The 27,009-nt window shown below is 40.9% G+C and overlaps 1 long non-coding RNA gene across 2 annotated transcripts in view; it reads right to left on the bottom strand.

Annotated features, from left to right (window-relative positions):
• Positions 1–622: 622 nt before the first annotated feature.
• The window catches only part of LOC309635902, a 35,569-nt gene continuing 9,182 nt past the window's right edge, over positions 623–27,009 (bottom strand). Inside the window, exons 3-4 of one of the 2 annotated variants that reach the window (XR_014249092.1) lie at positions 3,187–3,479; positions 623–2,849 (exon numbers count right to left, since the gene is read on the bottom strand). This is a non-coding gene — a long non-coding RNA (uncharacterized lncRNA). The remainder of the gene's footprint in view (positions 2,850–3,186; positions 3,480–27,009) is intronic. The other variant, XR_014249093.1, reaches the window with a different exon arrangement.

Below are 27,009 nucleotides of genomic sequence, written 5' to 3'. Positions count from 1 at the left end.
AAATCAATACAAATTAATATAAATACATTCTGTACATTAAATACAAATTAATATAAATACATTCTGTACATTAAAAAAACCAATACCATTAATGTCTAATCAGGAGTTTTAAAAGATAGTAATAGCAAGTAAATTGGAAATGGGTGATCAGTACTCTATTTCTTTTTTTTTTTTTAAGCTTTTTTAAAAAATTAATTAGTGAATATTTTTGGCTGCGTTGGGTCTTCGTTGCCATGCGCAGGCTTTCTCTAGTAGTGGTGAGCAGGGGCTACTCTTCGTTGCAGTGCGTGGGCTTCTCATTGCAGTGGCTTCTCTTGTTGCAAAGCATGGACTTCAGTAGTTGTGGCGCGCGGGCTCTAGAGCGCAGGCTCAGTAGTTGTGGCACACCGGCTTAGTTGCTCCGTGACATGTGGGATCTTCCCGGACCAGGGATTGAACCCCTGTCCCCTGCACTGGCAGGTGGATTCTTAACCACTGTGCCACCAGGGAAGTCCAGTACTCTATTTTTTGATCAATGTAGTGATTACATAGTAAAATTACTTTGTGAAAATCAAGGTATACTTTTATGTCATTTGCACTTTTGGGGATGTATGTTATAGTTCAGTAAACATACACACATATATATATGAAATATATAAATATATTTATATATGAAATATATAAATAAATATATATAAATATATAAATATATATTTAAGAAAGAAAAATGTCGGAATTCCCTGGTGGTCCAGTGGTTAGGACTCCGTGCTTTCACTGCCCAGGGCCCAGGTTCAATCCCTGGTGTGGGAACTAAGATCCCACAAGCCACGTGGGGCTGCCACAAAAAAAGAAAAATGTCTACATTGGGCCAATTTAAAAGCAAATTCTACCGAATTTGAAAGGAATATATCATTTCAAACTTATAAAACCTCCTCTGGAAATAGTCTCCAATTCATTCTGTTCGACTAGTATAAGCTTAAAAGTGAAACCAGATAAAGACAGCTTAGGAAAGGAAAATGACAGGCAGTGTTACTCATGAATAAGATGTCAAAAACATCAAACAAAATATTAACAAACTGAATCCAGCAGCATACAAAGAAGATGACAAAGTTGACTATATACCAGGAATATGAGTGGAATAACAGTAAACAATCAATTAATACAATTCAACAGATCAGAAGAGGAAAATCTATATAATCATCAAAGGATGCAGGAAAATATGAAACTCAGTAACTATAATTAAGGGGAAAAAACTCTGAGCAAATTAATAATAGGAAAGGAACATCCTTTATTCAGTAAATTTTCAGATATCAAGACATACCTCATACCTTTATCTAAAGTCATTTAAATAAACTTTAAAATGGTGATAGTGGCTAAAGAATAGATAAATAGCCCCATGGAGCAGAAGAGAGAGCTTTGAGATAGATTTGTGTGTAGATGGGAACCAAGTATACCATAAAAATAGTACCACAAATCAATGGAGAAAGGACAGATTACTTACTACAGGCTGTTAGAAAAAAAACAATTTACTATATGAAGAAAATTAAATTATTTCTACATGACACCATACAAAAGGGCTCTGGATGGATTAAATATCTAAATTTGAAAGGCAAAACTATAAAGTGAATAGAAAATGATACAGGAGAACGTCTTTGGAACATCCTTGGAAAAGGAATTATTAAACACAACTTCAAAACAAACTTAACTGATACATTTTATTACAACAAAATTAATGATTTCTGTTCAATGAAGGATACCATCAACAAAGTTGCGGTACATCACAAAACACATTATCCTCAGAGTCCCTATAGAGTGTGAAAAGGAAGAGCAATCTGACAAGATTTGTTACATCTAAATGTAAGCATCACAAATTGTCAGTTTGTTTTTATTTTTCCTGACCACGTGTACTAAGGGTGTAGCCATTCAGTACCACCGTGGTTACATGGTTAGGCCATCATGGGTCCAGTTCATTAGCAACAGCCCAGGAGCCCTGGGATCCTGTTCACTGGAAATTCTATAAAAATATTTCATGATGCCAAGGAACAGCATGTACTCTTCTAGCTCAGCCACTCAGTGGAACAAAGATCAGAAACAAAACCTAACAGTTGATCTAGGAATGATGTGTACGATGTAATTCACTTGTGAGTGCCACCATAAGGCTCACAGTAGGTACTCAGGCAGTTATTAATGGCACTTTCTGATCTCCTAAAAAGTATCTTCAAAGGCTGTGGTTCTTGGGTCAGCATTCAAGAGAAACAGGAATAGTATCCCCAGGCCAATGTAATGACGGAAAATGGGATTGATCTCAGTTTGTGAACCTTCTCCATTTAGGTTACTGTTACATGAAATAGCTTTATACAAACTTAATCTAAGGTGGAGGGATACTAAAATTAAAACTGTTGGGAAAGGGGTCTCTTGTGTGCAGTTTCTCAACCCCCGCTCGGCCCCAGTAAGCCTGGAACACTGCCTTCCAAAGAGGTAGAGTCCTTACAGCCTGTGCTGCCTTTGTCACCCTGTGTGGGAACATCTTTCTCTGTTTCAGACTCAATATGTACTCCTTTGTTCTGCTTCAGCATGTGTGTCATACGGCACTTGGCCAACCCCACTGCTCTACTGTCCCGTATGGGAAGGGGATGGGGTCCTTCTGGTACACAGCTCAGGAGCGGGGCATGAGAGCCAACTGCCCTGCATATGCTGCCAGGGGGCAACCACTGGCCATGGGAGACCGACGCCCTCTACTGAAGCCCATCTTGCTCTGTCTCCTTCATGTGAGTAAAGCGTTGTTCCATCCGGTGCTTTGACTGTATTTTGTTTTCCTTGGCAACTCCCACACCAAGACGCAGTGGGCAGAAGTGTTCAGACTTCTACTCCTGAAAATAAACCATCCATGTCACTTGCTCAACAAAAACTTAAAACAAACCACCAGGCAAATATACAAATTAGGGACAAATTTGGAATGGTGAATAGTCATCTCCAGACTGTTGGACTAATAACACTGTTACCTAGAAATTCTGAATTATTATTATAATAGCAGTTATTATTTTGGTCTTTGTTGTCAAGTCAGGTAAACATTAGCCCCCTAAATTTGCTATAAATACAGACCAATATGAGATTGTACCAGGTCTCAAGAAATCCCTCACTCCTTTGTCTCCATTCAATAGGGAAACTCAAGGAAGAATCCTTCCATAAGGACTAGGAACTACTTACATAGTTCCAGCCAGAGCGTGGAAGCGGGTTCCAGATCTGCAAATCCTAAAACATTGGGATGTGTTTTAGCCACATGTTTCTCAAACTCTCATGAGCATATCAGTCACCAGGCATCTTGTTAAAATGCAGGTTCAGACTCAGGAGGTCAGCAGTGAGCCTAAGATGTTGCATTTCTAACAGGCTCTCAGGGGCTACCGATGCTGGCGGTCCCTGAACTCCACTTTGAGTAGCAAGGTCCCAGTCAATCTTCCAATTCTTGATTTTACCAGGTGTGTTTGGAGTGGCCTGAAGGGCTGTGAAGAACCTCAGAGGTTAGTCATATGCAGTCTTTTGGAGGAACGAATCTAAAATCTAGCGCACTTGAGACTAGAGTGTGGGAGTGAGTTACATATAATGAACGAGCATAGAATCCACAACTCAGCGAGCCTTTCCTCTTTACTCACCATTACGTTAGGCATTTTATGGGGAAGGTTTTAGACTCTGAAGATTCAAGACATATGCTTTGGCAGCACTGAGCTAACCGTATTTACTTCTTGAATGTACATCTTATCTAAGTTTCTTAATGGAGAGAATGGTCAACTAAAAGGAGAGAGAAACCTCAGGGGATAAAAATAGATTGTGAAAAAGTCATCAGCACCCTGTGTTCTGGTATCCTTTCGTGTCAAACATGACTTTTTTTTTTCTGTTAAATGGCTATTTTCATCATGGAGCTACATAGGTAATTTATTACAAGACAACAAATGTTCAAAAGTATATATTCTGATGAAAATAATATTATGCTCTACTATATTTGTCATTTTTATAAGATTATCTGTGTTGTAAGAGAGCACTTAAATTGATCTTTCCTTTTTAAAAAAAAATTTTTAGAATAATTTTTAATGAGTCATTTATTCCCTTTCTTCCCCAAGGATTTTTTTTTTTTTCTTGTTCTACTTCCACGTGTAATCTCACCTTAAAGTACTTCCCATGGCTAAATGCAAAAACTGATGCACCTCTCTCTTCTATTCCCTCTAATCCATGAAGGAAAGAATATCTTAAAAAGACTTTATTCTTCAGTTGAGGGTTCAAGTATAGAGCGATGGTCTTTGATTTTCCTTCTTTTAGAACAATCCGAAAGCTTTTAAGTGAATCAAATGAGTGTTTTAAGTCAGCTAGGGTATTATTATTTATATCCATTAAAAAAAAAAAAAGATGGGCCATGATTAAAAACTATATATGGCATTTGTATGCACATAGATAAGATCTGGACAGAAAATGCAGACAAATAAAAGCAGTTTGATATGCTTGCAAGAATGTAGGTATATTTAACATTTTTAGTTAAATGTATGTTAATATACTACCTTATCTGTGAAATAAATTTGTAAAGATATTAAGGTTAGTGATGACACTAGAGATCTACTGGCTAGAGAGAGAGATTGGATGGGGGCAGGTAGGTAGGTCTGACTGAATCTTTTTATGAAGATTATGATCTTTCAAACCTAGGTAAACTTCTAGGTATCTATATGCCCTTTTCTGTTCTTGAAGTTTTACTACCAGCTCTAGGAAACAGCCCTAAGTTCAGAGTTTCAGGAACTTGTGAAGCCTCTGGAAAAGATGTCTTAAAGTGGGAATTTGATGAGACAACTGACTAAAGGGGCCTTAAGGAACACTAATTCTGATAATGCTTAATTTTCATTGGGATGTGATGCACTCGAAAAAAAATTTTTTTTTTCAGGCAAAGCTGGACGCTTTGGAGGAAGTACAAAGGAGGTTTTTACTCAAAAGGAGCAAAGAATAGCAATGTCACTCACTGGTAGCCTGCTTGGCAGGGAACTAAAGTTGCAGTCCCTTTTTCTACCCCCCGGTAGCTTTTATGACTCTGATCAAGTCATCTATAACCTCCCTTCATATACGCTCACCTGGAAAGTGAGGTCAATAATACCTGCCTACTTTAAGCCTGATAAGGCTGCTGCAAGAGTAAAATGAAATAACAAATAAGATTTGTTGGTGCTGACTCCTTGCTATCTCCAGGCACTTTTCCTTTAATTTCAATGAAGCTTCATCAGAGGTTCCAACTTCATACTACAAGACAAGGGCTTAGAACTAAAACCATATTTTGGATTATGAGAATTGCAAAAGTAAGAATGGTAAAACTTTCCAAATGACACCAAACTTTAACCCTCATGAAGGCAGGAACAGGGGTCTGTGTTGATCCTAACTAAATGCTCAGCCCCAGGCCAAGAGGCTAATTCAAAAGCAGTCAGTCAGGGGACTTCCCTGGTGGTGCAGTGGTTAAGAATCTGCCTGCCAATGCAGGGAACACGGGTTCGAGCCCTGGTCAGGGAAGATTCTACATGCCGCGGAGCAACTAAGCCTGCGTGCCACAACTACTGAGCCCAGGCGACACTACTGAAGCCTGCGCGCCTAGAGCCCATGCTCTGCAACAAGAGAAGCCACTGCAATGAGAAGCCTGCGCACCACAATGAAGAGTAGCCCCCGCTCGCCACAACTAGAGAAAGCCCGCGCACTGCAACGAAGACCCAACGCAGCCAAAAATAAATTAAAAAAAAAAAAAAAAAGGAGTCAGTCAAATGGCCATGAAGATTGGCCCTCGTGATTATCTGTTTGGAGAAGCCAACTGAGAAAGTTGCCCATATATAGGGTCTGAGTACAGTAATGTTCTACCTGATATGGAAGGCAGCCAAAGAGAGAGGAATTTGGGAGATGTATACTAACGCTCTCTACTTGCTTGCTTAAGCAGTATTCTATGTTTGACTTTGAACCCTACACATTGTATAACTGTAGATATGAGCAGTGCGGTTAGAGATTATACAAAATAGCAATGTATTACTTGGTGTATTATATGGAGTTAAGGAAATCACTGGCTCTTCAAGCCTTATTAGGAAGGTAGTAGACTGTAGTTTGGTACAAGTTAGAGTGTTTGCTGGATGGATTGTTGTTCGTGATTCATTCAGTTTTGGTTCTAGTAACCATCCTTTTTACCAGGTTATATAGTTGTATAATAAAGGATGGGTTGAATGTGCCTCCTTAGAATGATTTAAATTTTGTCATTTCTGGGTCATTTTTTTAAAAGTCCTGTGTCTCTCTATCTTAGGAACCAGACAAATACACTTAGGATCCTTGGAGCAAACATTTCCTTCACCTGAAAAGAAACAGGGAAAATAGGGAAGAGGAAAGAGAAAGATTACATTTTATAATTTGAGCGAAATCTGATCCTGGCGTTGGTTGTACTGAGCTGAGCCTGGCCAGAGAGCCTGGGAACTGAGGAATCCCTGCTTTCTTGAGGGCAGGTTTAGAAATAGCCAGGACTTTTTATTTTATTTATTTATTTATTTATTATTTATTTATTCTGGGGGGCTGTGTTGGGTCTTTGTTGCTGCATGCGGGCTTTCTCTAGTTGCGGTGAGCAGGGGCTACTCTTTGCGGCGGTGCGCAGGCTTCTCATTGCGGTGGTTTCTCTTGTTGTGGAGCACGGGCTCTAGGTGTACAGGCTTCAGTAGTTGTGGCTCGCAGGCTCAGTAGTTGTGGCTCACGGGCTCTAGAGCGCAGGCTCAGTAGCTGTGGCGCATGGGCTTAGTTGTTCCACGGCATGTGGGATCTTCCCGGACCAGGGCTCGAACCCGTGTCCCCTGCACTGGCAGGCGGATTCTTAACCACTGCGCCACCAGGGAAGCCCCCCCAGCCAGGACTTTATAATGGCTTACAACATTATATTCATCCCCAAATTATGGTAACTTAAAATAGGAATACAGTATTAAAAACCTGTTAGTTTGTAGCCTTCTCCTCCATCATCAGTTACTTTTATTTTTCATTAGACTGTATATGAGGTTTAGAAATTTCATATTTGTCTTTTCTGCCTGCATTTTCTTGCTTAGGATTAAATCTTTATCCACATAAGAGTTCTCTATTAAAGATATTGGTTCCATTTTAAAATTATAGTGATTGTACCAGATAAGAACAAATTTGATAATTATATTGGACCAATGTTCTCTCTCTCTCTCTCTCTCTCTCTCTCTCTCTCTCTATATATATATATATATATATTTATTTATTTATTTATGTTAAGTATCTGGTGTTAACTTCTTTACACACTTTAGGAGAATTATTTTTACCTAAGAAGAATGGATCATCATATTAGTGTTAGTTTAAGTTACAATATGACCCGTCAGTCCCTAGCACTATGGAAATATTCTAATGCCTCCTTTTCAAGTAATGTCACATTTAAAACATAATTTAAAAATTGCGGTTCCTTTTTACATGGCATTACTTAAAATCACACACACAGAGTCACACATGCATAGGTGCAATGTAGTTTCTTTAAAAGAGTTAATTATTCATCCTTGATATAGCCAGAAAAGATTCTCTCTAATGGAAATATTGAAGAAAAGAGGATAAAAATTTAATGTTAATCTACTAGAATAATTCTATTTTCACACCCATTTTACAGAGGTGGAAATGGAGGTGGGAGAAACCGTCACAGGAGGAGGACCTGGGACAACAGCCAAGCTGATTAGCTGGGAGACTGAAGCAAAGGTAGCCCCGTCCCCTGGGCCCTCCCCTGTCCCTCTTCTGGCCTGGGGCATTAAGAGGGGAGGGGATCTGCCTCTAGGTTGGAGGTGTGAGTGTGGGTAATACACCCTGCTTCTCCCTTATTCCCACTAGAATTTGGCAGGATATAAGTCTGTGATGCTCATCTGGATTCCCACTCCCCCTCTCCCGAGAGATGTACAAATAAAGGCAACAGATATTCTACAGAGAGTCTCATCTAGGAAGATGAGCCTGTGATCTGAAATGACCAGATATGGGCTTCCCTGGTGGTGCAGTGGTTGAGAATCTGCCTGCCAATGCAGGGGACATGGGTTCGAGCCCTGGTCTGGGAAGATCCCACATGCCGCGGAACAGCTGGGCCCGTGAGCCACAATTACTGAGCCTGCGCGTCTGGAGCCTGTGCTCTGCAACGGGAGAGGCCGCGATAGTGAGAGGCCCGCGCACCGCGATGAAGAGTGGTCCCCACTTGCCGCAACTAGAGAAAACCCTCGCACAGAAACGAAGACCCAACACAGCCAAAAATAAATAAATAAATTAATAAATTAAAAATGACCAGATACCTGGGGCAAGCTGACACTATGGAAGAGAGAAAATAAAGGGACTTACTGACTCGAGAGAACACGAAGGTGGCAGAGTCTACAGGGCAGGGATATTTTGAAAGTATAATTAATGTCTTCAAACATTTAAAAGAAGAGATCATATACATGAAAGTTTATTACATATTTTTAAAATTTTGGAGATGTTAGAAATGAAATATCTAGTTGTTTAAAAATTCCTTGGGGCCATCAACAGATGAATGGATTAACCGAATGTAGTATATACATACAATGGAATATTTTTCAGCCTTAAAAAGGAATGAAATTCTGACACACGCTACAACGTGGGTGAACTTTGAGAACATTATGCTAAGTAAAATAAGTCGGACACAAAAAGACAAACACTTTATGACCCCTGTTACATGAGGTACCTAGAATAGGCAATTACATAGAGACAGAAAGTATAATAGAGATTTCCAGGGGTTGGAGAGGGGGGGGAAATGGGGAGTTATCATTTAATGGGTGTGGGGCTTCTGTTTGGGATGATGAAAAGTTCTGGAAATGAATAGTGATAATGGTTAGACAACATTATGGATGTACTTAAAGCCACTGAATTGTGTACTTAAAGCCACTGAATTGTATACTTAAAAATGGTTAAAAGGGTAACTTTTATGTTGTATATATTTTACCACAGTAAAAAAAAAATCACTTTGGGTAACATAGGTGAATGAGGATAGCAGCTGATGAAGAATTTCAGCCAAAGAGGCATGGTGGATACATTTAAATGTTCTAATATTGACCCACATGTATTTTATATAATGTCATCATTCCTCATCAACTTCTCTAGCAGAGAAATCACTGCAAGTGGCCCAGCCCATTCCCACCCACCCCATAGGCCCCAGCCCGGCTGCACTGGCTGTTCCAGGCACCTGGCCTTGTGCCCTGGCCAACACCTGTGCTCACCTGCACCTCCCAGTGGGTGCCTCGGAGGAGCTCCCCAGGGAGCTTGCTGCCACCAGCAGCCTCTTGGCAACCATGGCCCAGGCTGTCTCCTTCTAGAGCGTCGGTCTCAGAAGATGAGAGACTGCAGAATCAGTGATTCGATCATTCAAAAAGGCCAGAAAAACCTTCCTCCAGCTTCCAGTAGCCCTAGGTGAAAGCTGTAAAGTCCAGCACTCTCCCTTCTTCCTCCATGGGGCCCTGGCCTCCCCCTTCTTTCCCAGCCAGGCCTTTCCAGGGTAGTTGCACGGGGGCAGTTGGCATCTTTTCTCAGGGTCTCAGGGTTCCACAGCAGAGTAGGAGATTTGCTGTGAGAGTAGTAAGCACAGGGAGCCCATGACCTGGGGCAAAAAAGGGAGGGAGTCAAGGGACCTGCAAAGCAAGGGGAAGGTGCAGGCTGAATGGTGGTCCTCTTGGCTGGTTTTTCTCCCCTCAGCCTCCAAAAGGAGTTGCAGCGTGTTAGCCCAAAGGCACCCAGATTAACGTGTCCACAGAGTCTGACTACCCAATGGAAACCCTACCTGCCACCGATTTTTGTTGGATTCGGGGTCCCTGAGTGAACCTGTTTTCTGAGAAGACTCATCTCAGGTCTGGTAAAATCTAGCAGGTGTGAGTTGCGTGGGGCTTCTGCTGCTGTGAGCTGATGCGGGGCAGGGCTGAAAAGGTCTGAACGTACCTTTCTGTCTCAGCTCAATAAAGCCATCTGTGTAGCACTGGGCTGTGTGCCAGTCCAGAGTCCTGGCCTCACCACCGACATGCATGTTCCTGGAGTCTAGTTCTAATCCTGCCGCAACTCCCCATGTGACCTTGTGTAAGTTATTCGTTAAAGTCAGGCCTTGCTTTCCTTACCTGTCAGTGGTCATCAAGCTGCTTGTGAGATAGATGTTGAATTAATAAAAATGTTTTTGAATGAACTTTTGGATATAGGTGAATTTTGCAAGGCCACTTAATTCAGGAGGCCTCTTTTGATCACTAGGCTTTACTGCCTAGTTTACTACTTAACCCTGAATTGACCTACTATGTCCCAAAACAAGCACCAAAGGATAAATTTTTAGTTTTCTCTGCTTTTGGACAAATCTTTTAATCTGGAGTCCACTATTTCTAGAGACACTTCTTTTCTCCACTGCCCTCTGGTTGTGGGACCAGCTTTGCCTTGTGAATCTTCTCTTATTGCCTGAACCTGTTTTCCTCTTTGAAGAACTCAAACTTAATCATTTAGAAGGCGATTTGCCTAGAAATACCACCACTGATTTCTATAATATTGCATTCCAATGCAACCAGGATTTGCAGCAAAAGCTGCTTTTGTACAAATCACTTCTATTAAGCAATCAGACAAACCCCACATTATTCTGAGAAAATTTGGGGTGGGCTAAATAGACCAGAATACTGTATTTGGAATTAGAGAGACTGTAGTTCAAATCCCAGCACCTACTTTTTTTAAAAGTAGTGTGACTTTGGACAAATCAATTAGCTTCTTGGAGCCTCAGTTTCCTCCAAATTTCCAAAATAATATTTTTCCTATAATAGCAAACAACTATATAGAGCACTAAGTATCAATGTACTTCATCCTCACAACAGCCTCATATACAGGTATTTTATTATCCCCATTTTACAGATGGGTTAAGCTCAGTTATTAAGTCAGTAGTAGAGTCGGAATTTGACCAGGCAGTTGGCTCCAGACTCATGCTCTTAACCATAGCAGAAGCTTGATTGGCTCAGTCATGTATAGAACACCAACTCCCAACATCCTGGCCGGACTTTCATACTCTAAGCTCCTAGTGATTTGTCATCTAAGAAGCCAAGTACTAACCAGTATATGGGAGGCATGAGGAGCAAGGTAAATATCTAAGAACTTTTATGCCCTTAAATCCCTGGTAGAAGTAACAGCAGTATCCCCCATGATTTTATTCAACTCAGAAGATTGACTTGTGACTTCTGGGAAAGGATGGGGCCTCTGCTTGCTCTAAAAATGTTGAGAGAGTTGAGAATTGCCTTTGAACTCCACCTTCAGGGAGGGAGCTGGCCTCGTCCATAGAGACACCTACTGTGCAAAGAGCAGAGGTGAGAATTCCTGCTGCTGCTAGCTCTAGGTTCAACTGAGAAGTGGCCAACTTTTGTCCTCAATATTCCTCAGCTTCCTTTGGCAAATGTTCTATTGTGAAAATTTCAGATTGGTGGTCTGTGGCCTCATACAGCCCGCAGAACTAACCTTTTTGGCTTACAAATGGTTGACCTACAGATTTTTTTTTTTTAATGTAATTAGCTGTCAACATTTAGCAATAAGAAGAGTTCAGAGTTGTATCCAAGTTGCTGGCCTATTGAAAAATCTGAAGGTCTGACAACAATCCCACAATCAGCCATCACCTGGAGCTCAGGGGCTGCTGCTGCCATTGGAACACACCTGAACACCACTTTCCACCCCCAGCAGCCCATTTCACTAATGTTCATACCTCCCGGACTCCTAATAGCAACCAAAGTGGCCATCCCTATTCTAGCCTCTTAGGGCTTTTCCCTGACGTCAGCCCCTTTCACCAGATGCCTAGCACTTTTCTGGTTGAAGTCAGTTCAGGTCATTTACTCAATTAGGGGCTATTTCCAGGTTAAAAACAAACAAACAAAAACTTAGCCTTGCTAAAATGCAAACATCTCCTTAGAAGCCATTAAGGGAATGGTGTTAATAATGAGGATTTCAGACATGCAGAAAATCCATTTTATCAAATGGTCTTTTGTCAGGACTTGCTTGATGATAAATCATTTTCAGAGCATAAAATATATACATTTTAAGACAGGTTTTTTTTTTAAGTTTTCATTTCACAAATGAAGTGCCAGAATTATATAGATAATTAGCTCCAAATGTCACACCTGCAGAAAGCTGTAATGATGATCAACGTAATAGCTAACTTAGGAAGGGATTATTACTTGAAAACTCTTGAAACAGAATATGCATAAGTGAATAAGACAACCCTTCATAGAGAGAATTTTCTTCATGACAATTCTTTTTTTTTAATGTGATTTTTTTTTTGGTTGGTGTCTTTTTATTTATTTGTTTGTTTGTTTGTTTATTGGCTGTGCCCCGTGGCATGTGGGATCTTCGCTCCCCAGTCAGGGACCGAACCCATGCCCCCTGCAGTGGAAGCGTGGAGTCAGGAAGTGCCTTCATGATAATTCTTTATGAAAAGTTTTTCAGTTCTCCACATTGGGATATGTGGTCTGAGGTTTTTTTTTTTTATGTTTTGATACTTTCTCAGAGTATATCCTACTCTGGATTATTTTTAGATATACATCACAACTCATTATTCTTGGCAATAGTTAAACCATACTAAATCAAGATCTCTGGAAAATCTAGAACTATAGCCCCATCTATAAGGAAAGTCCATTTAGATATAAGTGGATATGAACAAAGATAGCAGTATCATCGAAGCCAGAATTGAGTGTAATCAGTAATTACAGATTTATGTTATATTTAGCATCTCTTAGGGCATGTACTGTACCATATAAGTATTCATCATTTCTCTACTGGGAATGAGAAAGCATTGCTGACAAGCAGGTGTGCTATCCAGAAAGAACAAGAAGAATACCTGGTAGTTTGAAGTCTTACATGTGCAATCCTCGTCCTTGCTGTACCACATTGACACAATTAAAATTACTTTCTGTCTTTTTAAATATTTATATAGCAACTCATGGTCTTTGTTTACCTTTAATTTTCACATAATACTTTAATCGCAGTACATCAGAAAGAAAGAAGGCAGCCATGCACTTATTATATGTTATAGGAGTCCCAAAGCTCTCTGCCACGGCAACATCACTAGGCTCTGACAGTCTCTGAAATCACAGCCGTTGGAGACACATGGTGCTGTCTACACCCTCTCTATGTTGGTATCATCTCAATTCATAATACAAGTCTGCAAGTCTACCTGGGTTGTAATCTGTCACCTCTAATTTTATGCCATCTCCAATAAGCAATCAAAAATTGTGGCTTCTTTACTTCATATTACTCCATCATCCACTTTGTTAACTACTGCTAATATTTTCTACTCTGTTTAGACCGGTAGTCTCCAAACTTTTTTTTTGCAATAGCTTTATTGAGATATAACTTACATATCATCTACTTCACCCATTTAAAGTGTACAATTCAATGGCTTTAGCATATTTGCAAAACTGTGAAACCATCACCACAATAAATTTTAGAATATTTCCATTGCCCCCCAAAGAAACTGTATACTTATTGGCTTTCATCCTGCATTTCCCTCCACCCCACTCAGCCCCTGGCAAGCACTAACCTGCTTTCTGTCTCTGTAGCTTTGCCTCTTCTGGACATTTTATATAAATGGAATCTTTCCCTTAGCATATTTTCAAGGTTCATCCATGTTGTAGTATGTATCAGTACTTCACTGTTTCTTACTGCCAAGTAATATTTTATGGCTATACCACACTTAGGAATCTAGAGGGCAGAGCCGTCTTGACTTCCCGCTTGTAACCTTCACGAGCGAGCATCCTATATTAATAAATCTACTTCTTGCTTAAAAATAAAGAATCTAAAGATACCAAGTATTTCAGTGATGTGAAGCAATGAGAAATCTTCTGTATTCCTGACAGGGGAGTAAATTGTTACCACCACTATGAAGAACAATTGGCAATACGATCATAGTTAAAGAAATGGTTACCTCAGGACACAGCAGTTATACTCTTAGGTACGTATTCTGTAGAAATGCTTGCAGAGGTACACAAAAGACACATACATTCACCTATGTAACTGCAAAATACTGTAATCTTTCAATGGAATAACCATATCCATTTAATGGAATATTCCATACTGAACTGTAGCCATGGATGAAATTTTAGACATAATTTTAAACAAAAAAGCAACTTTCCAGAACATATTCAATATAAAATCGTATATGTACTTTTAAAATTTTTAAACAATACTGATACCTACTTTTATTTCTCTAAAAGCATTTACTTATTTTAAATTTATTTATTTATTTATTTTTGGCTGTGTGGGGTCCTTGTTGCTGTGCACGGGCTTTCTCTAGTTGCAGTGAGTGGGGGCTACTCTTCGTTGTGGTGCGCGGGCTTCTCATGGTGGTGGCTTCTCTTGTTGCGGAGCACGGGCTCTAGGTGCGCGGGCTTCAGTAGTTGTGGCACGTGGGCTCAGTAGTTGTGGCTTGTGGGCTCTAGAGCACAGGCTCAGTAGTTGTGGTGCACGGGCTTAGTTGCTCTGCCGCATGTGGGATTTTCCTGGACCAGGGCTCGAACCCGTGTCCCCTGCATTGGCAGGTGGATTCTTAACCACTGCGCCACCAGGGAAGCCCCCTCATTTACTTATTTTAAAAACTAACCCCTTCCTCCCACCTCAGCTAGGGTTCTTTGACGTCTACAAGCAATAGAAAACAACTCGAAATTCAAAACAAAAGGATGTATTGCAATCATACTGAACAATCCATGCGGTCAAAGAAAATGCTGAACCATAAAACCTTGAAATGCAATCAAGGCAGCACTGAAGTCGTCAGCAGAAGGAACTTCCCTGTGGGCCCTGCCACTGTGTGACTCTGCTTCTGACACCTTAAGTCCTTTGTGGGTTTTCTCCCTCACATTAAAATTCCTGAAAGGGTATGTCATTGACCCGACCTAGTCTCACTGCCCTTGCAGTGGGCGTGCGTAGTCCAGCATGTTCCCTTCTATTACTGGTTGTGCAGCCAAGGGGAAGGCGTCTCTCAGATCTCCGACTGCAGGGCCCTGATACTGTGCTCTGAAGGCCATCAGTAGGTTAGCACAGAGCCCACACGCCTCCATCTCCTTCCCATCTTCCCTCTTCTTTAATCAGCCCTGCATCCAAGTCTGACCACGCTCCCAGCCTCTCCAGCCCCCCTCATCATTTTCTCTGATAAGCATTTCCCCAATAAATTTCTTGCACATTTAACTCCATCTTGCCATCTAATCTTGAAGAAACTGGATTAACATATCAAGTACCATGTAGAGTAGGTGAAGACAGATCTCCAAATGATGGGGGCTAGGCAGAAAAAACACACTTCTCTTCCAGCACCACCATATTCCACGGCCCTTCTGCCGGTGTAGGGGGAGAGTGGTTTTCATGCACCTTTGCCATTAGAAATAGTAATTAAGGAAGAGCCCAGAGTGAACCTCAGTGAACCTAGTGAACCTAGTGAACCTCTCTTCACGACCTCCACTGTATCAGAGTATATCTATTTGGATGCTTTGGGGGGAAAACAAATAACAGAAACTCCATTTAAAATTGAATCAAAACTGCTCAACATTGCTGATTATTAGAGAAATACAAATCAAAACTACAGTGAGGTATCACCTCACACTGGTCACAATGGCCATCATTAAAAAGTCTACAAATAACAAATGCTGGAGAGGGTGTGGAGAAAAGGGAACCCTCCTATACTGTTGGTGGAAATGTAAGTTGGTGCAGCCACTGTGGAAAACAGTATGGATGTTCCTCAGAAAACTAAAAATAGAGTTACCATATGACCCAGCAATCCCACTCCTGGGTACATATCCAGACAAAACTATAATTCAAAAAGATACATGCACCCCTATGTTCACAGCAGCACTATTCACAATAGCTGAGACATGGAAACAACCTAAATGTCCATCGACAGATGAATGGATAAAGAAGATGTGGTACATATGTACAATGGAATACTACTCAGCCATAAAAAAGAATGAAATAATGCCATTTGCAGCAACATGGATGGACCTAGAGACTATCCTACTAAGTGAAGTAAGTCAGAAAGAGAAAGACAAATACCATATGGTATCACTTATATATGGAATCTAAAATATGACACAAATGAACCTATCTAGGAAACAGAAACAGAATCAGGGACATAGAGAACAGACTGGTGCCCAAGGGGGAGGGGTTGGGGGAGGGATGGAGCGGGAGGTTGGGATTAGCAGATGTAAGCTTTTATGTACAGAATGGATAAACAACAAGGTCCTACTGTATAGCACAGGGAACTATATTCAATATCATATGATAAACCATAACGGAAAGGAATATTTTTATAAAGAATGTGTATTGGCTTCCCTGGTGGCGCAGTGGTTGAGAATCTGCCTGCCAATGCAGGGGACACGGGTTCGAGCCCTGGTCTGGGAAGATCCCACATGCCGTGGAGCAACTAGGCCCGTGAGCCACAATTATTGAGCCTGCGCGTCTGGAGCCTGTGCTCCTCAACAAGAGAGGCCACGATAATGAGAGGCCCGTGCACCGCGATGAACAGTGGCCCCCACTTGCCGCAACTAGAGAAAGCCCTCGCACAGAAACGAAGACCCAACACAGCCATAAATAAATAAATAAATAAATAAAAATTAAAAAAAAAAAGAATGTGTATATATATACGTATATAACTGAATCACTTTGCTGTACAGCAGAAATTAACACAACATTGTAAATCAACTATACTTCAATAAAAAAATAAAATTAAAAAAAACTGAATGAACTTTATTTTCTCAGGAACATGAAGTCAGAAGGTAGATTAGGTTTCAGGCACATTTTGATCAAAGGTCCTGCTTAATTTCTCACATCTTCTCTTGGCTCTGCCCTCCTCCGTGGGCCAGCTTTATCTGTGCTAACAAAAGCAACGCAATGGGGATTGGCTGCTGCCTTTCAGATGCAATATATGCTTTGAATTAGTGGCATATATTATATTTCCCACAGCAGAATGCACAGATACAGGAACCCAAGACTAGAGCTGAGTGATGGATAAGAAGATTCTTCACGACATTACAGCTCATGAACCACTTGCTTTCTTTCCCCGGACTCTTGGCTCTGTAGATCTGAAGGTTTTACTGACATGTTCTCCCTCCCTCCCACCCCATCTCCAAGACATAGTAAGTTTGTTGCTGAAACAGAAGTTGACACTGTCACTTGGCTGTGTTTGGCTTTTTGCACAACCAGGAAAACAGACGAGAAGGGAGGTGTAAGTGTTGGAGGGGATGTGACCTTGACTCTCTCTACAAGGGAAAGAGAGTTTCACTCCTTGTGGACACTCTTTCCCTAGCATCTGTTTCTCCTTTCCTCCTTTGCATCAGAACCCCAATTTCCATCCATCCTCCATTTACTCCCCTTATGACTCATGTGATTTCAGAGGTAATAATCCCATTCCCAGCCACAGAGAGGCATCCTGTTTAGTCTATTCAAATATGGTGATTCCACTGGCCTCACAATAATAGAATCATAAACCTAAGTTAGAAGCAATCAACACATGAAAACTTCAGGCAATTATTATTGGTTCAGGGATAGGGAAGTGACCAAAGCTGGTCCAGTCAGACTTATGGGAAGAGCTTTTATTCTACACCTGGGATGGGGTAAGTGAAGAAGTATCCTGTCTTAAGAGCTACTAGCAGCTATCTTGTGATTGTGAGGGAAGGTAGTCTGCAATCTTCTCTGCAATGTTGCTTAAATATTTAATAAAGTTTATTAGATTCGTATTCCTATGTTCATGCAACTCATTTCTAATTTATTTTAAAAGCACACTGCTCAAAGCAGAATTCTGTTTTCCAAATTACTCAAAAGAAAGTTAGAAATTTTTTCGTTACTTAACATTTCAATACTAATTGAACACCTGCTTTCATATTATTTCCTTTTCCATGAGTAATCAAATTTCAGTCATCATGAAACAATTTTTTTTATCAGATTTAGGATCTTTTAAAAATATTTTGGTTATTCTTTCTCATGTGTTCTACTGCATTTTACAGTCCAAAATGATTTTTTTGTCCCGTTACTTCATTCTTGATCACTTCCTGTTGCAAAAGAGAATCCACAGATAATGATGCTGGGAGAGGCAGGACAGATAGAAAAGCAAGTCCAAATTCAGAATGCATCTGTCCCAGTGAAGGAAAAGTTGCTTCCCTTTCTGAGAAGAAAGAGTCCAAAGTTGCCGGCCTACCACTAGGTAGCTAGCTGGCCGTCTCAGATCAGGCTGCCAGATTGGGAGCTCATTGTGAATTATGGTGGCCCGCAAATTAAACAGATTAGGCACTGCACAGTGGCAGCTTTGGTGATTGAAAGTCCATATTACTGAACTTTCACATAACTTGAAGTCCTGCCACTGAGAATGATGTATTCATGATTATACTGGACTGGCAAGGAAAACAGGTTGCCTTGTCTCCTTAATTAAAAACTTCCTCTGCAATGGGATATAAGTAATTTTCTTGGCCTTTCGGTGACACAGCGAGGGCATGAATGAGAGTAGCATTCATATGGCTCAAAGCCAGTATTCCCATCGTCCCACGTCTTGGTATTGCTTCACCTACATCAGGGTTTCTCACCCTTGGCACGGTAGTCATTTTGGGCCAGATGATTCTTTGTTGTGAGGGGCTGTCCTGCTCACTGTAGATGGTTAGCAGCGTCTCTGGCCTCTACCCACTAGAAGCCTGGAGGACCCTCCCCGTTGTGACAATCAAAAATGTCTGTAGAAAACTGCCAAACTGTCTAAGAACCACTGCTCCATCATGCCAAAGGATTTCTTATCTATTTATAGAATTTAACACGGGCACCATTAGGTCCAAGCTTGCAGTAGCAAACCCAGAAAACTGTTGAAATGTAACCAGCTAATAGGGTGAACATACTGAAGGCAGACGGTAGTGATTATACCAATAGCAATACATTTATCTGGATTTGAAATTATGATCCTCTTCATCAAATACCTTCAAATTCAAACTCCACAAACATTCCACCAATTTTTAAGAAATAAAGTAGTGAATTCTTACGGTTTCTTTCTTCCTTCTTCCTATTCTGCACCATTCCTATCCTCGTCATACCAAGGTTATACTGAGGTTGAAACTGGATTATATGGCAAGCAGCTATCACTACTCCAGTTGCTGCTGCTGCTGTCACTCACTAGTGTTGTTTTCACTTTACAGGTTACTGTTTAATTCTCCCAACAACCCCATGGGGTTAGGACTGAGATACCAAGAAGTTTAGCAAGTTGCCCCCAATCCATCAGAAATTAGTGGCAATGCAGTCAGTGGGGGATCACTTGCTTTTTCTAGTAAGGAAGGCAACTCTTTGGCTAACAAAGTGGGGTGGGGTGAGAGGGGAGATGTTGTCTTTCTCCGGAGCCCTCCACATGGATGAGCAGGGAGGGGTGTTTGTGTACAGGCAGACATTCGTGTAATTTTTTTCCTGAATTCTTTAATTTGATTATTTTATTTCTGGAGACCTGTGTGTGCTTTTTTGTTTGTTTTATTTTTAAGTGACTTTTAAGAAAAGTTTTTATTTTATATTGGAATATAGTTGATTAACAATGTTGCGTTAGTTTCAGGCGTACAGCAAAGTGATTCAGTTATATGTATACATGTATCTATTCTTTTTCAAATTCTTTTCCCATTTAGATTATTATAGAATATTGAGCAGAGTTCCCTGTGCTATACAATAGGTCCTTGTTGGTTACCTATTTTAAAGACAAATGTCATATGATATCACTTCTATGCGGAATCTGAAATAAAAATACAAATGAACCTATTTACGAAACAGAAACAGACTCACAGACTTAGAGAACGAACTTATGGTTACGGGGCGGGGGATGGAGGGGAGAGGGGAGGGATAGATTGAAGTTTGGGATTGGCATGTACACACTGCTCTATTTAAAACAGATAACCAAGAGCCCTATATTCTCTTTATTCTGATCCTGACTAATAAAAATCATGGGTTAAGTCTGAAACTGCAAATCTTTAATTAGCAGCTGTTAATGAAATTTTTTGAAGTTAAAATGATCATTGATCCAGGTACTGTTAGAAGACAAAATTCTGAGCAGTGCTGCAATTTAAAAGACTGTTACATAGACGAAGGCTGGGAATTATCTTTAAGACTTGATGATGGTAAGATTATAAATCCTAATCCACAGTGAAGCAAAGTACTGGATATGGAAGAGGGTCGAAGACATGAAAGAGATTAAGGGTGAGGGAAAGGCCTGCAGTAGGGTGATTTCATTGGCCACGGCAGTACCCTGTGGCACTGGATGGGGCCAAGAGAGTCAACCATATATGCTCCACCTTTCCAAAGGGATAGTGTGAAAATATGCACAGATCAGTATATTTGAAATATATTCAAATCTAATTTCCAACCTACTAAAGCATACTTCAATTCATGGCAGATCATTTCGGTTTATTCTGGAGATATCTCCCCTTCTCCTCCTTCAACATTTGCTGTTCCCTTCTCTCCATCCTACACTGATTCTTTACCTCCTCTAGGTAGCCAACCTTACTACCACAGGCCAAAGAAATCTCTCTCTTTGACCCAGTGTCAACTGTGGTCCATAGCATTTATTTCATTAGCTCCTCTGTATGACTAGCCTTTTGTGTGTGTGTTTGTAACATAGCCTACCCAGGGACTTCCACGGTGGTCCAGTAGCTAAGACTCTGCGCTCCCAATGCAGGGGGCCCGGGTTCGATCCCTGGTCAGGGAATTAGATCCCGCATGCTGCAGCTAAAAAGATCCCACGTGCTGCAACCAAAGATCCCGCAACTAAAACCCAGCACAGACAAAAAATATTTTTAAAAAATAGCCTATCCAGACTGTAACATCCTTGAAGAGAGAATTCCTTACTCATGTAATAGTTCTCTGATTATTTACCACAGTACCTATACACAGTTGCCAATAAGCATTTGTTGATTGAATCATTGATGTTGTTTGAATTTCCTTCTGATCTCAAAGGATATCCCAAATGACCATCCTAGAATTGGTGCCTCTTGTAGAAAGGTAAAATTATAAACCCTAAATATTTTGATTTAGCTCTTACTAAATTGGATGCCATAGGCAAAAAAAAAAAAAAAAAAAATCAGTATCAAATTTCCTTGAGAGCATAAGATCAATGACGCAAGCCCTGTTGAGAAAGCAACACTGAACTTGTCATTATCCTTGGACGGAGAAAAATGAGAAGCCTGAAAAACATTTACTTATCAGTCACCATAAAGACACAAAGAGAAAAGAGAATTAGCCAAGTAGGGTAAAGTGCTGAACGTAATCTGAATTTTTAACTTTTAGCATTATGAAGTTGTTTCTAGCTAATTTTTTTCTGTGAAAGGCAAAACATTGTCCTGTAATCATCTATTTTTCAGTGTAAAATTTTTGCCCTCTCTTATGGAATTTAAGCCTTGAGTGAAGGGTTACAAGTTTTTGTAAGATACTATATTTATGATGTTTTTATTATTGGGAAATATAATTTTTAAATTCATTTGTTGTAGAAATTTAATTTACTCACCCAAACTTTAATGTATACACCATCACTATGATGATTAGTTTTCCATCTATGACCTTATACCTTTGTTCTATAACTTCACCAGTATATATTTATTTAGCATAAATTTACTTTTTAGGTAGAAAGCACTAAGACAGTTTGTCTTAACATTCTTTCTCAGGCCCGTTTCAGAAAAATACATTTTATGAATTTTAACTGTAAAATGTGAATCTTGTTTTTCCAGTATCTTGAATATTTCTTTTAGGTGGCTTAATATGGCATTTCCTGAAAAGGCAGTAAGATGGAAAGTGATCTTTCACTAACAAGAGATTTATAGCTTCTTATAAAAAGGACATCAGAGACACAAAATGTCTAAATGAATATCCTACATGTCAGTACCAATGCATAGAATCCTGTCAGCTAGAAGTTTTCTCTGAAGCACTATTTCAAATGGCTAAGGATGTTTTTTAACAACAGAGGCTTCAGAGCTCCTTGTTAGGTTACTGTAGTGTTAAGTGATTGTGTGAATTAAGTTGCACTTAGTATTTGCATTTCCATGACACTAGCAAATGTATTGCCATTCTACCATGACTGCCTTTTGGTTGACTTATCATTTTAATGATGAGGAAAGAGTTGATGAATAGTTCTATTCAAATAGTAACCAGAAGAGAACAGAGGTGGCTATACCAATATAAAAGATAGAATTTAGATCAAAAACTGTCACAAGAGACAAAGAAGGACATTATATAATGACAAAAGGGTCAATTCACCAAAAAGATATAACAATTATAAAATCTATGTACCAAACAGCAGAGCTCCTCAATATATGAAGCAAACACTGACAGAATTGAAAGGAGAAATAGACAGTTCTACAATAATAGTCAGAGACTTCAATACTTTCGACAATGAATAGAACAACTAGACAGAAGGTCCATAAGAAAATAGAACACTTAAACGGACATATATAGAACACGCTACCCAACAAGGGCAGAATACACATTCTTCTCAAGTGGCGTGGAATATTTCCAGGATAAACCATATATTAGGCTACAAGTCTTAAAAAATGATTGAAATCATACAAAGTACATCTTCTGACTAAATGGAATGAAACTAGAAATCGACAGCAGAAGGAAACAGGAAAATTCACAAATATGTGCAAATTAAACAACACACTCTTAACCAATGGATCAAAGAAGAAATCACAAAGAAAACTGGAAAACATCTTGAGACAAATAAAAATTAAACACATTAACGACAGAACTTATGTGATGCACTGAAAGCGGTGCTAAGAGGAAAACTTAGAGCTGTAGATGCTTATATTAAAAAAGAAGAGCGATCTCAAATCAACAACCTAATTTTACACCTTAAGCAACTAGAAAAGGAACAAACTAACCCAAAGCTAGCAGAGGGAAGGAAACAATAAAGATTACAGCTGAGGTAAATAGAGAACAGAAAAACAATAAAGAAAATTAACAAAATCAAGATTTGGTTTTTTGAAAGGATCAACAAAATTAACAAATCCCTGGGGATACCCAAGTGCTAAGCCACACTGCCCTCATGACAGCACCTGTTAGGGACTGAACGTTTATGTTCTGCCTGAACTCATATGTTAAAATCCTAACCCCCAGTGTGATGGCATTAGGAGGCATGGTCTTTGGGGTGATTAGGTCATGATGAATTGGGATTCGTGTCCTTATAAGCAAAGACATGCAAGCTTGTTCTCTCTAGATAGAACCAGAAGATGGTTGTCTGCAAACCAGGATTCGGGTCCTCACCAGACCTCAGATCTGCCAGCACCCTGATCTTGAACTTCCCAGCCTCCAGAACCGTGAATAATAAACGTTTGCAGTTTAAAGCCACCCAGTCTGAGGTTATTTGTTATGGTAGCCTGAACTAAGACAGCACCCAAATCCTGATTAATCCCTGCTTCTACTAATTTCACCTCAGAAACCAGTCCAGAACTGCTTCTCTTAGACCTGCCTCAGACTCCTTGAGAGGGACCTTCCGAAAGATGCTTTCCTCCACCCTCTTGGTCAGCAGCCTTTGGTTCCTGCGAAATATCTTCTCTCACGGTATTGAGTCAATAAATCTGATTTTAACAGACAACAGGCTTGTTCCTGGTGGTCTTTGGAATTTGAGGCTTTAACACTCTGAGAAAGTTCCTGACTGACTGGCTCCTGAAGGGGTGAACTGCGTCTCTGAAGCCTGTTCTGCCACCTTCTAATCATGGGTGCACAGCCAAGACAAAACCTCCCAGGTGCCGCGTTCTCACAGCGTTCACTGTTTGGCTTAGAAGTCTCTCACATGACAATTCTGCTTTAATCAGTTCTTGGCAAAAGAGCCAATTGGTAGTGGGTAAAAAGTGCACTGATAAGTAGTCTTAGTATTAGAAAACAGTTTTTTTGAGGGCCAAGCATTTTCTGTGTGTGTGCTAAACACTGTGGTAAATGTCTGACAAGGATTGAAACATTCAGAACTAGAATAACCCTTTAGGGACTTCCCTGGCGGTCCAGTGGTTAAGACTCCATGCTCCCAATGCAGGGGGTGCAGGTTCCATCCCTGGTCGGGGAACTAAGATCCCATATGCTGTGCGGCCAAAGAAGAGGACAAAAAAGGATAACCTTTTAAGGCAGGTACGGTTATTACTGCTCCCACCATTTCCTAAATTATGAAACAGGGTCAGAGAACAAGAAGTAGCAAAAGAACCAAGATCGGAGGCAGCTTGAATTCACAGCCAGGCTTAAGCAATAAGCACACAGACGTGGCTTTAGTTTCAGCTCTGCTGTCACCTTGCCACAATGAGGGATAAATCCATTCATCTCTAAGGTCAGGCTCTTCATCCACAAATTAGAGATGTTCTAGGACCTACACCTTTCACACTATTCCTGTGAACTCCATGCTTGTACATTCAACTGCCTACTTGACTTTTTATCAAGAACTGTAAGGGTCTGAAATTTTACCCTACCTGCAAACTAAGAAGCTAGCCTGCCAGTTTCATGGTTGTTGTCAGAAAACACAGCATATTTAGGTCAAAACAACAGAGGACTTTATTACTCATGGCACAGCAAGTGGCGTGAGATTCATGTTCACGTCTGTCGGTTCCCCTCATTCCTCAGGTGCCACGGGGGTTACATGGAGCAGCCCAGGTGGATGCTGGGCACACAGTAGGTTTGCATCACATTTGAGGAGCCCTGAGCATAGGGACCCCAACTCTTTTATAATGGACGATAAGCCTGGCTGACCTTTCCCTAAATGGAGACATTATCTTTATTATACTGGACAGTAAGCAAACCTCCCCTCTGCTTTGGAAAGAGGCACTCCTATATTTCAAGGATGTTCACTACATAAATACCTTTGAACAGACAGTCTGGAACAAGGGCTTTCAGTGCCTCTGCTCACATGATGTGCAGAAATGAAGAGATCCACAGAAAATTGTCTCCCAACAATATCCACTCCTTATTTCTATACTCTCTTGGCTTCTGGGGAATTTTTTCATAAGTGAGACACTTTGATGACTCTGACCAGTAGAGGCTGGGACCAAATCCATTCACTTCGTCTCATACAGCATTTATAGCTATGATCGACAGAACCCAAGCAGTGGGATGAGACCAACCCATAATACTGACCTCAACCACGCCCCCCAGGGTCCTGGACTCAACCAGCTGAACAAATCTCAGAAACCATCGTTGTCATTAAGGGTCTCTACTGACCTTTCCACGTGGTGCAAGGCATTCCCTTGGGTGCAGCAGTATGTAATAATGATTGCACAGTCTCTGCCTTGGCCCACAATTCTGACACCCATTAGAACCCTGGCCCACGAGTCGAGGCTGACCTGACGACCTCCTCGGGTCAAACTGCTGATCAGTTCTTTAAGGTCAGGACAAATTTGGTAGCACCTTTTCTAACTGGATGACTCCCATTGTAGGGAAGACTGTCTGCAACGTGAGTATAAATAATGAGGCAGTTATCCCTCTGGAAGGTTCCCCTGAGTAACCAAGAATAGCCTCATTTGGGGGAGATGTCTGCAGTCATCTTAGGGCTACATGACCTCCTGGTGGTGTTTCCTTAAACTCTTGAGGGTCTCTTAGGCCCACCCCTCTAAAGTACAAGTCCATGTGGTTTGGGAAAGGAGGTAAATTAATGCTTGGCTTCTACACAAGAAGTGTGGCCCCAGAAGGTCACATGGATCCAACAGAAAGAAAATGTTGTTGACAATTGTTGGAAACCCCCTAGTGTGACCCAAATCAGTGGAAGGGCACAGGTTGAGTGCCTCCCAAGTGATTTCCTGGCAGGCTGGTAAGCCCTAGAGTTCTTAGTTCAGCTTGGATTATGAGTCTAGTCCTTGCTTTGCTGCAAGCCCAGTTTGCTCATTTTGTCCACGCCACCAACTAGCAGCATTTGTGCCCCTCGTGGAATGACTGAGCAATGTCTACAGGAATGGGGGTGGGGAAGATGTTCATAGGTGTTGACAGCTGGTTTGTGTGGGAGGTGCAGGAGTTGGGGGCATTCCCTGCTGTTTCCGGTGGCCTCCTCTGTCAGGTTAAGAGCATGGCAATCAGATCATGGTCAGAGCTATCATCTGGCCATGGGGATGGCAGACTCAGCAGTCAGTTTAATTTAAGGGACTTGCCAGAATTTAGGAGAACCTCACCGGGGCATTTTCATTTGTGAGGAAGGTCTCAGGGGCTGTTCTGAAAGACAAAGATTATTAATGCCTCTCCCTTCCCCATACCTCACCCCCACCCCTGCCCCCCAGCCCTGTACCTGGGTGTTTCCATTTCTCCATCAACCACAAAATCAGTGAGTAGCTATAACTTCACCTTTTCTAATCATCCTCTACTCTACCCAGACCTTTTGTCTTGAATGGCCACATGCAAAATGGAAAAAGGCATCTTTTAAAAACTTCCAGAGATCTATTATGCTCCCCAACCTTGGCCCACGTGGGCCATTGCAGAGGGACTCTGCGAACAGTGATCTCCCCCAAGTGGTCCTTATCTTCAGAAAGGCGGAACTATGGTGGACCCCAAAACCAAGAAAGCAAGAATGAATGGGCCATCAGAATAAAGCAGCATCAATCCATTTTCATCCTTGGTTTGAATCCTCAAGGTTCAATTTCCCAACAGAATTTTCATTTTGGCCTAGTCTGGCTCACTTGCCCACCCCTGAGCAAGAAAAACTCAGCTGGCAGTTCTGCTAAGACCATCTGGAATTGAGGAGGGTAGTATCTCAGAGGAAGAGGGAAGGATACTGATCAGGCAAACCCAACACATGTCCATTATAGGAGGTTATATTTTTTTGTCATGGTTCCCTATTAGCACCTTTTTGACTGTTAAGGAAAAATCACTCATGACACTTGGTAAAGACGGTAAAGAAGACTTCATTCTTGGGGGGAGGGGCGCTGCTACAATGGGGTTTTGTAGTACAGGAGAGAGATCTGACTCAACTCCAAATACAACAAGGACAAGTGGAGATTTAGAGCCAAAGAGCAGGCTGAAACGTCAGGGGAAGGGTGGGGGCATTCTGGCTAAATCAAA

The sequence above is a fragment of the Balaenoptera borealis genome (assembly GCF_965194805.1).
Source record: "Balaenoptera borealis genome assembly, chromosome: 10".
Classification (NCBI taxonomy): Eukaryota; Metazoa; Chordata; class Mammalia; order Artiodactyla; family Balaenopteridae; genus Balaenoptera; species Balaenoptera borealis.
This window is presented reverse-complemented; position numbering and strand designations above follow the sequence as displayed.